Source organism: Strix uralensis, chromosome Z, assembly GCF_047716275.1.
Source record: "Strix uralensis isolate ZFMK-TIS-50842 chromosome Z, bStrUra1, whole genome shotgun sequence".
NCBI classification, from domain to species: domain Eukaryota; kingdom Metazoa; phylum Chordata; class Aves; order Strigiformes; family Strigidae; genus Strix; species Strix uralensis.
This window is the reverse complement of record NC_134012.1, coordinates 72,441,979-72,457,236: the sequence shown is the minus strand read 5'-3', so window position 1 is coordinate 72,457,236 and position 15,258 is coordinate 72,441,979. Positions and strand designations below refer to the sequence as shown.

The 15,258-nt window shown below is 39.6% G+C and overlaps 1 protein-coding gene across 11 annotated transcripts in view; it reads right to left on the bottom strand.

Annotated features, from left to right (window-relative positions):
- The window catches only part of SEMA4D (semaphorin 4D), a 103,575-nt gene that overhangs the window by 41,185 nt on the left and 47,132 nt on the right, over positions 1–15,258 (bottom strand). For 10 of the 11 annotated variants that reach the window (XR_012627145.1, XM_074856501.1, XM_074856504.1 and 7 more), the window contains exon 2: positions 5,755–5,818. The exons of the other annotated variant lie outside the window; for it this stretch is intronic. The gene's annotated coding sequence lies outside the window, so the exon portion shown is untranslated. The remainder of the gene's footprint in view (positions 1–5,754; positions 5,819–15,258) is intronic. 11 annotated transcript variants of the gene reach the window in all.

Sequence of the window (15,258 nt, the reverse complement as noted above, 5' to 3'; positions counted from 1 at the left end):
GGGGTGTGAGAAAAGTACATTGTCCTCTGCAGCAGTACACAGAGGGTGCTAGATTTACACTGTGCCATAGCCCAAGACACTAGTGTGACACTACTCAGGGACAGCCACAATCCAAGATAGCTGTAATGCCTAGAGGTTAGTCAGCATGAGGGCAAGGGAGGGTTACAAGATCCGTAGTAGATTTCAAGAGGAAAGGGGCAGCACTCAAGGAGGACAGAATTAAAAAAACAAGGGAAAACTGCAGCAAGAATGTCTCTAAGGACAAGTGTGATGCTGACGGCATCTTTAGGAGGGAAGAGGCCCCAGGTTTAAGCAGGCAAAGGCTAGGAACCTCTGGGAAGTGCAGCCATCAATCTGCTACAAACACAAAAGTAACATGGTTGAGTAGAAGACAGACAAATACACTAGAAGCTTTTACACCTGCTTTATGAAATGATCACAGGCAAGGTTTAAAAAAATTTAAAATATCTTTTATTCCTACAAATCTTTTGTCTACAAAAAACCCACACAAAACCACAACTTGCTCAAGCTGAATCTGTGACTTAATTTTTTTAGATTTTTTTAGTTTTGGTAAGCACTTTAGATGAGATCCAACTGTTTGTAATGGATCATATAAGTCATTTTGGTTTTTAAGGCATCATACTTTCAGTTAAGCTTACTAGGCTTGTTTGTCTGTCTTGCATCCTTCCTGTTTATCATCACATACAAGCAATTCCATGTTTTGCTCTCCAACACATTAAAAAATGCCCAGAGTTGCAAGGTATCACACAAACATATTCTGAGACAAATAGCTTTACTGGTAAGTATTCGGAGAGTGAACAGTAGCTCAATGATTAAGTTCAAGACAGTTTAGCAATTCTATTTTAATGGAAGTATAAGAGGAAAAACAGCAGTTTTAAGAAAGATCTTTGAGCCATTATTTCTACACATTGCTAATTCTTTTTTTTTATGCCACCTTTTGTTACCGAGAAGACCCCACATAATAATCAATTCCCTGTTAACTCTTGATTTCTTTAAAAAAGAGACAGCCAGAACACCATTACTCGGTACCAGTCCCAACAATAAGGAATCATTTATGTACAATACCATACAGTAGAGATGTCTCCAGAGAAGACTTCCTGTAGATCTTCTGGACTTTAAAATAGGACTAGCAAACCTATGCCCTCATAAAGGCAAATCCTGAGTCTCCCTACAGACACAGTTACACTCCTAGCCTAGCTCACCTACTTCAGAAAAGGCAAAATTATGACAAAATCTTAAACAAAAATTACATCACCTTCTGAAGAAGGCAAAAGGTCTGGCTGGGTAAGTTAGTGCCTACTTTGCTGTGTGGCCGGAGAATTGCTCTGGCCACACAAAGCAGAAATCTGTCATTTTATTCCCACTGTGCAGGTTTGCAAGACAGGCCCTTCTTCACACATCAATAAGTTTGGTTTGTGGGACAATATTTGTCAATCTAAGGTAAAATTTTGCATGTTAAAAAAGGGAGTGAGACAGACTACAGTGAACATTACATGTCCAATTGTACAAGATCCACTTTGTTCTCATTCCTACTAGTTTAAATAGAGATGAAAATGCACTCAGGACCTTGTCCTTTAATTTATCCTTCAATTTAATTACTCTTCTCCTCCCACCCCCATGCTGAAAATTATCTGGGATAACTCCTTCACTGACATCCACTGGGAAGTCATCCATAATCTAATATGAACCTGTTTTTATATAATACAAGGGGTAGAAGGAGAAAAAAAACAGCACAGACAATGGCCTAATTTCCAGATTAGCTCAGTTCCATCAGTGTTCACTGGCTTTGATTAGATTTGAGTGCTTTGCATTTCTGAAACGTTAGGTCTCCTAATGCTTTAGGTTTTACTCCTAAAAATGAGACATAATTTGCTTGAAAACAAGAACATTTAAGAAGTATAGCAGAAAGAAACCTGAAATACTTCATTACGTAATTAAAATCTAATTAAAATGACCACAGGTCTACTTTTCAGTTTTCTGTAAAACTGCTGAAAATTTTCTGAGGTAAATTTAAACCAGTAATTTTAATTTAGCTACTCTGATGATGATTTTAAATCGATGTATAATGATGAACTGAAGCAAAATAGTATGTACACTACTTGCATGAGTTTTCCATAATGCTTGTATTTATGGTGACTAAACTATAGAAAGAGAAACAATCAACAGAGCTCCTGTCAGTTTGGGAGAGCACAGCTGGAAGTTCAGAGCTGTGAACATTCCCACTGACACATGTAATTTTAGTGCACAGGCAGAGAAACAGGAAGAAACAAGTTTCTACTCTCTCAAAGGACAGAAAATCAAAACTGTTCAGGCTGCTTAAGTGCTAATAGTGCACATTAGCACAAATTAAGAAAGCAGGAAGTTGCAATGGCATGTCTTGACTGTTACAAAGATTGAAAAATATCTGTCCCTCACACCGCCTGTGTCAATGGGCAAAGAAACAGTGCTCCAGTCCACCTTCTAGAACAAATCAAAATACTAGCCCTGCAATGAGAGAAGCTGAGAAACCAAAAATGGAAAGACAATTGCTATCTTTCTCATCCTCCAAGACCAGAGGCAAAACAAGCACAAAGAGGTATTTGTGAACATAAAATTTCCCCTTTCACAGATGTCAATTCAGCAACCCTTATCAGTACCAAATTAACTTCTTGATAAGTAATAAAATGCAATATCAAAACCCCAGAGGTCAGTGTTTTCTTCCCCAGACAGCATTGTAAAGCTGGATTCAAACGTGCATCTTGTGTGCATGACACTCGCACAAGGTATCTAAATTTAGGAATTTCGAAGTTAGAAAGTGCCCCATTTTGCAACTCTGGTTTTGAAATCTTTTTTTCTTCTAATAAATACTTAGTTGCATTGAGCAAATTCTGAATTCGGTTATTACAGAAATTTCTAAATGTATGTACCTTTATCTTCTCTATGAACATTAAAACCGTATGAGATTTTACTGACACACCTACAGTAGTCATCATTGTAACTGGGGATCCTTGCAATTCCCAAGAAATTACCATTAACATCACAGAGTATCCAGTCTCTCCCTACAGAAAGCCAAACAGGCACTGGCCCTCCTGGCCTAATCCTGTCAACTCTCTTCTTGACTCCCCAGGCACACCAGGCGTCCACATCACTTTCCTCCCATTTTGTAATGCACTTTATTCTCCTCTCCAGGGCTATTTTTTCTTGCGATCCCCCACCTACTCCCCGTTTATGCTCCCATCCGTGCTGCTAGCACATCCTCCTCCCCAACACAAGCAGTGCACAGCTACAGGTGATGTAAGACCCAGAGAGGCTGCCAGACAAAAGACCACCTTTCTTTGGGCTAGAAGACCTTCTAATATATATACTTTCCTTCTCCACAAAATCCCTTTCACAGCACTTGCTGTCCAGGCACAGCAAATGACGGCCTCACAATAAGCAACAACTGACTGCAAGGCACCCTCCCTTCCCACCACCAGGAATAAAAAACCATGCAGGTTTCCCAGACAGCCTACCTTGCTATTTTTAGGTTTTAAAAGATCAAAAAATAATAATTATGCATTTGTAAAACTTTTAAGTTACCATGGTGAGGGATTTGAAAAGGGATATGTGGAGACAGGCAAATTTACAAGTGAATTGCTTCCTCCGGCAGAAAAGGGGGCGGGGTTAAAGGAGTCATCTGTCAGAGGGCACAAATTGCAAGTTCTCCCAAAATAACTTTCTTCAAAGGCTTTTGAAAGCTTTAACAGAATACAGACCTCCTTCAATGTCTACTGATGCCTGTTTGATAAAAGATTTTAAGACTTCATACATGAAAAAACAAACCCACTGAACTCCCACTGTGAGATTCTGCTTAAACCTGCTTTTTTTCAGTTTGCCCGAAGTTTTGTTTCCAAAAATAGAGGAAAAAGTAAGCAATGCTTGTATTTTAAGTAATCAAAATTACACAGTAAAAAGTGCACAATTTACCTTTGACAGCTGAGTTTTATTTACATAGTTTGTTTATTTTAGACTGGTAAGGACAGGCTGGATATATCCTTTGCTTTAGTTCTCACCCTTTCAAAAACCTCAAGCACAGTACCATTTTTAGACTGCCTCATGAAAAACATCATTTTTACAATCTTCTTATTATACAATATGCATGGACTCATTTTCTGCTGAGGTAAGTTAAAACGTGAAACTAGCAGACCAGTAGCCCTTTATGACTAACATAAATGTAAAAGCATGGGATTATTTACATTTCAATTTGTAACCAAAATACTTTGTAGTTGCTAGGTGCTTACAAATTAGATGAAGCTTTTTAAAATAATCTGATGTGGTCTTTATCTCTACCATAAAACTTGCTGGAGGAAGTACACTAGTGCTAAAAGAGGATAAAAATTCTGAGAAAACTGAAATTCCCAGTATTAGGCTGAAACCTTGTGTGAAGACAGAAATTTAATATTTTCCTGATTCTGAATATGCTATCAAGTAGTACTCTGGAAACTAATGCTTGAGCTTAAAGCAGAGAATATAATCTTCAGTGGAATACCTGAAGAAATCATTTATTTTTTTTTTTTAACTCACATTCCTGTAGTTTTCTTTACTACTATGTGCTTTTTTTTTGTCCAAAGATTACAAGGCGGCAAAGTATTATGCAAAAAAAACCAAAACAAAACAAAAAACAAAAAAAGGCAAATATTACAAGACAAATAGTAGATTAAAATTCTTATTTTTCAGATTATTATGGGTGGATTGTTAGAAATATCATGTCAGCCTGTAATTCCAAAGAGTAATAGGAAAGACCAAATGGATTTGCTTCTGCTTGCTTTGACTTTCTTTACAAAAAAGAAAGGTAACTCTGGCCTTGGACAAGTCAACCTCTGAGCTGTCAGAAGCCATAGGCACTGTCGTGGATCCTCAGCATGGCTGCATAAAAGCAATCTAAACAGAAATTATTAATGTAAAACTACATGGATGATCAGTGGGACCCAACCACAGCTGCAGTTCCAGCACCTTCTGCTAACTTAGATATTGAGCTATTCCAAATCCAGAATTAAAGAGCTGTACAGGGGAGAGATGTGTTTTAAAACCCTTTCCTACCTCACTGGTTTCTCCCAGATATTGAACCTAGTTGTAACAGAGTCAGTGCTACAGTGAACACTGTTCCAGTGACCAAGAAGTAATGTTCCTGAAATTCTAAGTCAGTCTTCCCCTACCACTTAAACACACTCTCACAAAATTGCTCAGCTTCTTCCTCATTTCTTCTTGGGCTCATAGGACTGAGTCAGTCATTCGAAGTTATCTGAACATACCTACTAACAACTAATGGCACTTGCAAAAAAAAGTACCTGTGTCTAAATTAACAGGCACATGTGCTTTTAAAAAAAACTATCCTAAGTGTCTGGTGACACTTTCAAAGATTCAGATGTCTCTGAAAGCAAGCCCGGTAACCCCTCACACATAAAGCGCATAACACAAGGAGAGCTGCAATCCTGAACAGGACCTTTTAGTGGTAACTAAAGCACAAGTAAACATACAGTATGTTCCCAAGTGAAAAAAGTCGCTTTTCTGATAAGGTTCTTGAGAAGTATTCTGGTCTTGAAGTAAAACAAAGTAATAAATTGAGTATATCATTAAAACCTTATCTATGTTTTTCTGTATGAACTAAGATCCTAGTGTTCTTGCAGTGTATTTATTTGTTTTCCTAACAAAGACATTGTACCACAGCGTCCTGGCTGCAGGGGGGTGGGGTACCCCTAGCTACACTGTACGTACCTACTGCCCCTTGGAGCCTCCCGCACACCCCTGGAGATGGGGAGATGTCAGAAACACGTCCTTTCTGCAAAGAGATAAGAAACAGGGTTTCACATCATTACCACATAAAACCCGAAGGGCAAGTTTTGATACAGGAATTATAATAAAATCCTCCCCCAAAAGTTTGGCTTTTATGTTCTAGATTACCAGGCAGTCCGTTTCTGACAGAAACCAGAACAGACACATTTGCATCCAACGAGCCAAGATTCCAACACTGCACTTAATACAAAACAACTATTAAGCAGTCCTGATAAAAAGCATGCACCACCAGCCTTTTTCAAACTCAGTTTCCTCCACCCCAAGTTGGCTGGTAACTACTCAGTACAAAATTATTTAGCATGTGCATTGCAGTAGCAAATATTGATCCTGGTAAAGGTCTGAGACCCCTCTCAGGCTGGTATGGGATGTATAAATAAAGCTCAGAAAGGCTAGACACCAGCCAGCCCCACAAACAATTACCTTTACTAAATCCATATAAAGCAGTTCCAACACCTTCCTGCATTACTGAACGACCGCATTATGCACAAGTCTAGAACAAGAATACCTGGATATTTACAACGAAACCTCACACGTTCATATTTATTTTGGTGTAATCAAAGGAGAACAGTGGGCCACTCCAGAGCAATCACAACAAGGCAAATGATGCGTTTATCCCAACACTGTCCTAGATAACATACTTCTAAATATGAAGACTTATAATACTGTTAACATCAGCTTATTTAGCATATATACTTCCTGTTCACCCAACTGCTTTTTAGAAGGGTGTGTGCTACCTGAAGGGATAGTGTTTTATAAATGTGAGTCACCATGGATCTGATCTAGATCTCACTGAAGTCAACAGTAAGATGGTTCCCACAGATCCAAACGGGAAGAGGGTGCACGTAAAAAAAAAATCTCCATTGCACATCTGAAGGCTTAATTCTTGATCCAGAAGATTACAATGAAAGGCTCACAAGGCAGAAGGTCCCAAAAGAAACAGGCCAGACAAAATTACAAGAAACAGCTCAATACCGTAGGTCTCTAAGGAAAGGGAGAGCCTACACAGGGTCTTTTCAAAGGCACAGTGTCTGCCCTGTCCTTCAACAGTGCATGTTTTGGGGCTGCCAGTATGGTAGCAGGTATCAAACAGTACATCAGACTCACTTTTGCTTTCGCTTACAAAAAAGTATTTTTAAAATCTTTTGGATCTTTTGTGTTAGAGAGGGCAACCTAGTCTGACTCTCCCCATGATGTTTTTTCGACAAGATACACCATGGAAATCTGTAGCCCATCTATGCTATTATCTGCTGCGTATTTTTGACAAGCACTAGCAGGAGATAACTGACTTGGTTTTGCTGTAAAAAGAACAGTCTACCTTTCATTCTGCTGGAGAAAAAAGAGCAGGCAAACTGTGAATCATCCGACCAGTTATGAAGCTCTCTATGAACTAACTTACACCAGATCACCTCTATGGCTGTAGCTACTCAATATTTAAATGAAGAGCTAAAATTTACAAAAAATTGCTGCTTGCCACAAGAGGCCATCAATTGCCACAGTCACTATCACTAACTGGAGTTTTCAGATCCCAGTATGCTTACTGCTTGCGGACCAAAGGTCTAATCATCCATTTTAGCTGTAGGTACCTTAAGAGGAAAAGAAAATTCTCTTCTGCCTCTGCTGAGAAAGGACTTCCAGCAGCCTGTGGCTTGTACAAGCACTTTCATTATATCGAAGCACTTGCACCTAAATAGCTAGCTACAGTAGGTGTCAAACTGCTCACAAAAACCCTTGCAGCAAAATTAGCTGACACTCAGATAGCTCTCGAAACAGCCTGCCATGGAGATTTCCAGATCTCCACAAGTGGCCCCAGGGTTCTGAGTTAGGGTCAGAGGCCACTCAGCCAGGCCAGCAGGCGTCTGGAGCCCAGGCCAGCCCCTGGATCTCCATGGAGGTGGGGAGAAGCAGATGAGCCACAAGGACTTTGAAGCTGCAGCACCTCAGCTCAAGAACTTTGCTTCTAAGAGCAGTGTGTATCCCTCCTTGGCCTGCCCCTTGGGAAGGGGCCACTAACCACTGCTGTTTCTGGCAGAGAAGCCACAGACACGGGGCTGGGTGCAACAGAGGCTGGGCTCAGGTGAAGGGTGGTTTGCAAGTAGGGGCTGATTCTTCTCTTTTGATCACACCGCTGCTGGCTGCCTGTCTGGACACCACCTGTAGTCACGCTACACACATGAGTAACTACTCAGAGCTTGCCAAAAGCTATGACATAATTAAACCCTTTAATCCAACCAGGACTTGAGTATGAAATTAACATACACATAAGCACTGCAGGTCTGCGTGCACACTTTGGGTCCTCTTGTTTGAATCAGGCCTCACAGGTAATCCTTCAAAGCAGGCACTGCAGGAGCTCCCTAATAAAACTTTATACGCTGTCAGGTTTTAAGAGTGAAAACCATATTTCAGTGTAAACTTAAGGGAAAAAAAACCCTGTTTCTTCTGGTAACAATTACTTAAGCTTAAGGGCAGGATACAGGAACAACAAAAAATTACACCACGAAAAGCTCATTATTTTGACAACTGTGACTAAGTCCTCAAAGATTAAAGAAAACACCTACCAGACTATAAATGAAAGGCAGCCTGGAATATATTATGTAGACTAGCAAGATAGTCACCTTAAGGAAATTTTTCATAAGAGAGCCACAATCCTTCATATATATGCATTTGCATATATTTAATTTGAGTACTTTCTTCTAATCTGTCAAATTCCAAAGCACGTTAATGTATTAAAGGTACTTCTGGCTGTCACAGCCTACTTGTACTTAAAAAACCAAACCAAACAAACAAAACAACACATAACTTGTACTACTTCTTTCTGCATATCAATTACCATCCAGATCAGAAGCATTTCTTTAATCCTCTATTCAAGCATACACCTGCTGGAACCAGGTCCTAGGGATTCTAAATAAGAAGGAGAAAGGAAATAGAGAAGAAAACAGCATATAAATGAATTTTAATTACTCAGAGAACTCTTTGGGAGACCATGAAGGCAAACTCTAAGTTTGGAAATGTTTGTAGTATTACAGCACTATTCACCAACCTTACCAAAATACAATTTCCAGTACCTTGATGATTGCAACTAGAGGTATATTTGCTATCTGTATCTCAAGTCAGCCACAACCTCTATGCGCTAGCTTTCTCAGAAAACTTATTTTAAATGCTTGTAAGGAAGCCACAGGTAAAGCTGACATATAGCTATGAATAACTAAGGCTGTGCATGCTGCCCACAGGCAGCACACTAAAAACATTCCTGTGAATACTATGTGTGGTTTTAGAGTTCTAAAATAATTATATGGAAAGGTAGGCTAGACTGCAAAATTCAACTGTGCACTTTGTTTAAATAATTGGGTATATGGCATATCAAAATAACTGTTGCTGACTGCAGCAATTTCTGTTAGCTCCCATCCTCTCACAATGTGATCAGTCACGATATCTGCTAGTCACCTGTGCAAGACATTGCAGGGGAAGAAAGTCAAGTAACAATCACACTACAGGATTTACAGAGCAAAGCCTCAAGTGTTTCTCCCCTCCCCACTTGTGAAGCTTCACTTTTCATAAAAACACCTTTATTTCACAGAACCATTTACTGGCCTATCAACATCCCCCCTACTTTTTCTAAACATTATGTTAAAGATAGGTTTGCCTTGGGCCTAACTTTATGTGCATGAGCCTGCAGCAGAGCCCCATGCTAAACTAGGAACAAAGCAGAAAAGTTCTGTTATGTCTCAAACAGTCATTTTAATTTAGCCCAAACTGGACTGGGAACTTCAGCTTTCAATTCCCTCATCACCCTGACACTCTTCAGATCTTGCAAGCACCCTCAAAAAAGCCAAGAACAACGTAGAGGCTATTACGGAGGCAGAAAGCCCCGGACTGCTATGAATCCCTCCTGTGTCCCAGTGACAAAATACAAATACCAAGTTTGGGCCAGCTACTGCTGAGAGTGGAGTTCCTCTGTTTTTAAGGATATTACAAGAAACTGTAAATAAGTAATCTAACTTCAACGAAACTGATGGCAGCATTCTTCAGGAAAGGATCTGAATGTATTTCACAGTTCTAATTTTCCTACAATTACAATAGTACACAAATATCAACACAATATTATTTTAATAAAATTTTAATCAAAAACATGGTAGTGGTTCTGAATCAAATTCCAGTAAAGACAGAGGGCACCAGCACTACAACTGTGTGAGACCAAGAGCCACAGAGCACTAGAGAAATGAAAGAAGAAACTGCACAAAGAAAACAGCCAATACCAGCGCTTTGGCCTCAGATTAAACTTTTGAAACCACCACTTTAGGGACACGTAAAATTTATACGTACTCAAAACAGGGTGCATTTGCTAAGGGAAGCAAATGTTCTTTCAAAGGCAGCATTAGAATATTTTGGTCAATAAACAATGTAGTCTTTCAAGAACAGATATCATTGCGAGCATCCCCATGTTCAACATATTTTTACTTCTGCAAAGGCAGTACCAAAGGAGAAAATTACCTCTCCTCTCACCATACAAGCATCATCCCTTATTATCCTACAAGGTCTCCTCCTATCAGAAAAGGAACAATCCAGCAAATGATTTGCTGGTGCTAAAACCTGAACAAGAAAAAACAACAGATGATCCTCCAAATCTTACTCTTGAGTATTCAATGAAAAACAACAGCAAGCAAAGTTTAAATTTTGCCTGTATTCTTGGTATATGTTCTTTAATAGAAGGAATGAAACACACTACAAGAAAAGCAAGAGTAAAAAAAAAAAAACCAAAACAAAAAACCAACCAACAAAACCCAACAAAATGAAACATCAACAAAAAACCCCACCACCAACCAGGAACTCTGTACTACAAACTTCACTTCACAGATGTGTCTTACCCAAAAGACTATCAGCTGGCAATTATGTGGAAACACCTCATAATATTAAAAAGAGAAGTGAATTAATGTCATGTATTTCCATATTCACTATGACAATACAGCAACCCAGAAAAGCTAAAGCTAAAATCAACATGTTGTATTACACCACATAATTTCTTAAAAGTTTGGATCACATCTTTTGTCACTTTCAGGTACACGTTTTATCACTTTTCAACTATTTATTACTTCAGCATTTCCTTTTTTTACTTTCTCGGATTCTTTACATAAACTGCACTTACCAGTGTTTACAGGTGATAGTCTGAATATATTCAGGAAAGTTATCTGAGATTACAAAACACCCAGGTGTTACTTCAGTGTTCTGTATTTAGCATTTTTCAATGCTCTCCTGCCTTTTTTTTTTTCCCCTCGATCTGCTCTTGCCCTGCGATATGCATGGCCTCTTCCAAAAAACGCAGACAATGAGAAGACATGGAAGTGAGTCTTCACTGCACAAAGAACAGAGTATTTTACCATCACAATAGTGTAGAAGAACCCTGTTACTGAGTAACAGATTCACGTTTTCAAGACAGTTTAACAAATATGCCAGTTACTGACAGGTGCCAGCCTCTGAAGTTTCTTGACTCTCAGAGGAAGAAAATACAAAAGCCACCTTGTGCACACAGCAGAGGTTTTCAGTACCAAAACATCCTCAGCCAGTTTGCCCACTGTAAACACCCAACTTAAGTTGTACATACCCCTCCCTATTCACTGCTCAGGGGCACCTGAGAGAGAAGGCAAAATGCAAAGCCAGCTTTTAAACAAACCTTTAAAGCACATCCAAATCACTGCCTTCCTTTTTTTTTTTTTCTTCCCCTAAAATGAATTAGAACTAGGTGGAAGAGGAGGAAAAGTAAGAGTAATTTTCATCTCAGCACACAAGATTAAAAAACAGCACTTCTCTAACCAGCATAGCAAAACATCTTGTAACTTAAAGAGAAGCCTTGGTAGAGGTTACCTGTCCGTCCCGAATAAAGGCTTCTGTGCGAACTTCAGTTCAAGGAGTGAGACTCAGCTCCCTGGTTGTGTAAGTCACAGCACAACCTCCCCGAGGGAGCTGCGTGAGGTTGCTGAAGTAGGGGATTTGAACCAAGTTATTCAAAACAGTGGAGAATAACAAAAACAAAACTCCATGTGTTTGGCTATATGAAATTCAGAAGTTGAACCTTGCAGCGGTATTTACTATTAAAAAACAATTATAACTCACAGGTGGAATTTACCCATTTTTTTGTAAAAACAAAACAAAACTGTTCATGTCCAGAAAAACCCAAAAAAAGCTATAAAAAAGGATTTCCTCAAGCTTTACAAGTTATGTAAGTGCATCTCTGACTTATGAACACAGATAAAATTTGTTGTGCTTCTGAATATCCTTATCTTACTGATCATGCATTACAACTCCCTTATCACACACCCCTTTAAAACTATCTTCCTCTCCTTCATGTCCAATTGCACAAAGTCATAATGTAATGAGAATGTCATTAGACTGGTTAGGATGATACTTCATATTATGTTAAAAACATGCCTTCTCAATAGCAAAACAAACAGAACAGATCACAGTAAATTCATACATTTCTGAAGCCTCCTGTATCACATTTCCAGTTTCATTTGGGACAAAGAACTACAACATCCAACTCGCAAATGGCTCTGCGATAATAATTTTGAGGTTTCCATTTCAGATACAGCGAGGAGATGGCAAGAGTCGCTGCTCTCAGCACTTCACCTGATACTCCACGGAGCTGCTTCTGCTGCCCACTACACACAACCAGCTTTGCATTTGATGTGAATCATGCTGGCTAAACAGTATGACCTGTGCAACTTTTCATACATCAGGCATGTACATATGTTGAAGGTGGTGTGGTTAAAGCCCTCTCTTGAAATGCCAGGTTTTTTTTTTTCCCTCGCTTAAGAAAAACACATATTGTATTTGTATGGCAGCTTCTTGAAGAATCACTATCAAGTTCTGTCAATTCTCTTTCATAAGTACTGAGTTGAAGGCACAGTGCCTCTATGCAGCTGCTGTTGGTTTTGTAAGCTCCTTTTTCTGCAGCGGATTTCAACAGTCACATTTCCGTACAAGAGATGGACAGCAGCATTTTGAGTTATACAGAACAGCAACTCCTTCTTCCCCATCAACCAGTCGTGGAATGGAAGCTGCACCTGGAACCTTCTCAAATTAAAATCAGCCAAGTTTCCAAATTTATTTCCATGGAGAACCCGCTACAGGTTGAAGACTAACAACACAAAAAACCCACTTAAAACTGGTAATTTCCTTCAGGTCTGCTCATCCCCATATTAATGGAACAAATGTAGAAACATCTTATTTTTACCTTCCATTCCCATTCTTTGATATCTGACCTTCAGACTACAGATGTCAAGTTCTATTTCCAGGTACAGCATCAATTGCACCAAGCAGCAATGCTGTTTTCCCTTCACTGTTGAGCAGAGTTTGACATGCTTGGCTCTCACACCTGGCTTGTCACCAAGTCACTGGTGTTTTCCTCCTTCTCCTGAAGTATTCAACTTGTAGTATGTGGTAACCCATACTTCCATCCATAGTCTTATATAATTACAGCACATTCAGGCTTTATAGGTCCTAGACAGCAACTATGCACTGATAAAACTAGGATGTTCACATAATTTCTTAAGACACACATCAGAAATTCAGCAGTGTCCCAAGATGAATGGCTTAAAAATCATCCCCTGAATCCCCAAAATGGGACTGGAGGAAACAAGCTAGTAACTGCGCTTCCCCCTTACAGTTACGAGGGGTCAAGCCTGCTTACTTAAGTTGTTCTGTCTACCTGCTACTTCTGGCCACTTCTGTGTCCCCGAGTCTCCACCCATCCCCACCTCCTAGCGCAAACTTGTGCCACTGTGCAACCAGTTAGGGAAGTCAACTTATCAACTTCCACAGCTTAAAACCTACTTTGGGGAGGGGAAGAGTCAGGGTGGTTTAAATCCATCCACACCTCTTTCACCAGCAGTGCTAGCTTGTAACAGAGGAGATGTATGTGCAACACCATTAGAGACATTAAGTCTGAGCCTTCCTTGGGGGGAAAAAAAAAAAAAAAAAAGGAGTGGGAAGTCCAGTAAGTGCTACACTTACTCCTCCAAGTACTCCCAGTGTCACCTCAGGGCCAAAATAAGAAAAAGCAAGGAAGAGTTGGGGGATCCTTGCCTGAAAAAGAAAACCCTAAAAGACTGACGTTCTGTCTGGGATTAGGCCTGTGATGGACACGATGCAGCTCTCCCCTCTGATGCTGCACAGCACCCACCATGGGACAGAACCTTCTGCAGGACTCCTTGCTGGAAGAGATCTTGAAAAGACAGAAGTCAGAACCACCCAAGGGTAGGGCTATGTCCCCCAGTGGTAAATGTTGCTCTCTTCCTGATGCAGCATCATTATGGAAACAATTTACTTTATTCTGCCAGTGGTGAGTAACAAACAACAGTTCCTTCTCGTCAGCTAAACCCAGGCCACAAGGGTGTTACCCTTACATTTACTTGCATATTCAAGATACTCAGCTGCCTCTGAAGGACTGGCAAAGAGCACGTACCCGTGGGACAACAGCATGTCCCAGCCAACCCCATGCAAATCAGGATAGACCAGGTTTAGGGTCAAAATCCAGAATTCACACCACACTGCAAAGGTCATTTTAAATACCAGAGATCTCGACAAGGAGATTAATCTCCAATACCAGACTGCAACTCATGTTTTCTTAGCAAACACCACAGAAATGCAGTAAAATAGCCTTAAAATTTAAGAAAACATCAGTTTACTGTAAGAAACACACCTAATGCAAACAGCTTCAGTGGCAAGCATTTTAAAATGTTTGGGGTTTTGCTGTGTTAAGGTTATGATATCTCAGGAAAGAGTTCCCCTTTCTTCCCCCATGTTAAAACCTCTACAGCAGCCCTGGCATTTTTTGCTTAAAAAGTAAAACAACCATACTTCTGAAAAAAGCTGTAGTGCTTTTCACAGATAGCACAGGCAACAGATTTTACTAATCATCATTACATTATTATACTGTTTCTCACTAACCTTCACTTTTTTTTTTAAACTAACCATGTACAGCCAGGGAGCTTCCGTAAGATATACAAAGAAATTATACATACCAGTAACTACAAAAAAGTTTGCAGAACAGAACTTGTTAAACATAGGTGTTTCCTTGCAGAATTTGGTTAGCAACAACTCAGCAATGACTAACTCAAGTTTGAAAAAAATCAGCTATGACTTTGGGAGAACTTAGACAAATGCAGTGATTTATCACATATTGCTACATCCACTGTGTGAGGTTGTAGAAAATCAATCATACCTGCTCCTGCCTCAATACAACCCTTGTGTTGATATTAACAATGCAAAGGTCATTTTGACCTTTAGGTAGTAACAGTATTGCTTTGTGGCCATGTTACTGCCTTCTGTACATTCAAAAACACAGGTGCAGATCTTTCAGTATAAGTACTTCAGATTTCACATCAAATTATGTGTGAGCATGTCAAGGAACAGGATTAACAGAAGCTTTGCTTG